This window comes from Brassica oleracea, unplaced genomic scaffold (genome assembly GCF_000695525.1).
Source record: "Brassica oleracea var. oleracea cultivar TO1000 unplaced genomic scaffold, BOL UnpScaffold00859, whole genome shotgun sequence".
In the NCBI taxonomy this organism is placed as follows: domain Eukaryota; kingdom Viridiplantae; phylum Streptophyta; class Magnoliopsida; order Brassicales; family Brassicaceae; genus Brassica; species Brassica oleracea.
The window spans coordinates 36,248-37,408 of NW_013617484.1; positions in this window are offsets into that span (position 1 = coordinate 36,248).

The window sequence follows — 1,161 nt, forward strand, 5'->3', positions numbered from 1 at the left end:
GGAGTCGCAGCTATCTGGGGATGTCAAAAATACTCACGACTATGCTTCCTCGCGGAGCACAAGTTAAGGCAGATGACGACCTCTGCAACGGCAAATTGCAAGCGCACGAAGATAGATCAATCTTCGGCCAAAAACGCTTCAAGGAAGGACGATTTAATATCGTCTGCTGACACAAGCGCTTCGGACGTCGAAACTCAACATGAGTCCGAAGCCGACGCTACAACTCAACCGGGAGTCCAAAGTCGACACTACGACTCAGCCGGAACATCCGGAAGAGAACGTTGACCCAGCCACGGTCATCACGATCAAGGCGGTCAGCACGGCGACAATCGCCGAGTAAAAACGCTCGCGGCATAAAATAGAACTACGAGATGGCTTGATCCTCGAAAGAGGTACGTAGGCAGCTCGCCGAAAGATGAGTTCAGCTATCCCCCTCTCTAAAAAGTGGGAGGGAGTGGGTGCGTATACTCGTATACTCCCACATAGGAAAAGATGCGTTATTGTAATCGAGTTCTTAGGAGATTTCGAAAATTTTTACGATCAATATGCGTCGCTCCTTTTTAAGACACTTGCGCTTCAATTAACGCAAAAGTCTCAGAACACGCTTAGAAAATCTGCAAACGTTAAGACTCTTGTCAGCAGCCTCATACGGCCCAAAATCGCATAAAAATCCCTCTTCAGCACCGAAAATATATGTATAGTCTTCGAAATAACTGCGAGACGTCGCCAAGTTAAAAGTCGAGACGATGCGAACAAATTGTCCGAACGCGACCACAAAAACCTTACAGTCCGTTCGTCGATTGGCCCCGACGAACACATCAGCCGTCTTAAACAAACGCAACTTGATCACTCTTTTGATCTTCGAACATCCAACACAAGGACGAAAGCGTGCTACAAAAAAAATCCGAAATTTGGTCTAGCACTTCCAGTTGGCTTAAAAATTCTCTCTGGAAAGATGCTCGATTTGTACCATACAAGTCATATAAGCCGAGAACCTATCGTGGACTTTAAATCGGTACGAATCAGGTAGAAATCTCAACAAGAAAATCGATAGCCGGCTAGTCACCGCACAAACCTTAAAACCGAGAGTAAGCCTAGGTCTTGCCCTAAACCCATCGCATTGGTCTCAGACATCTCAAAGACATGATATCTAAACGATAC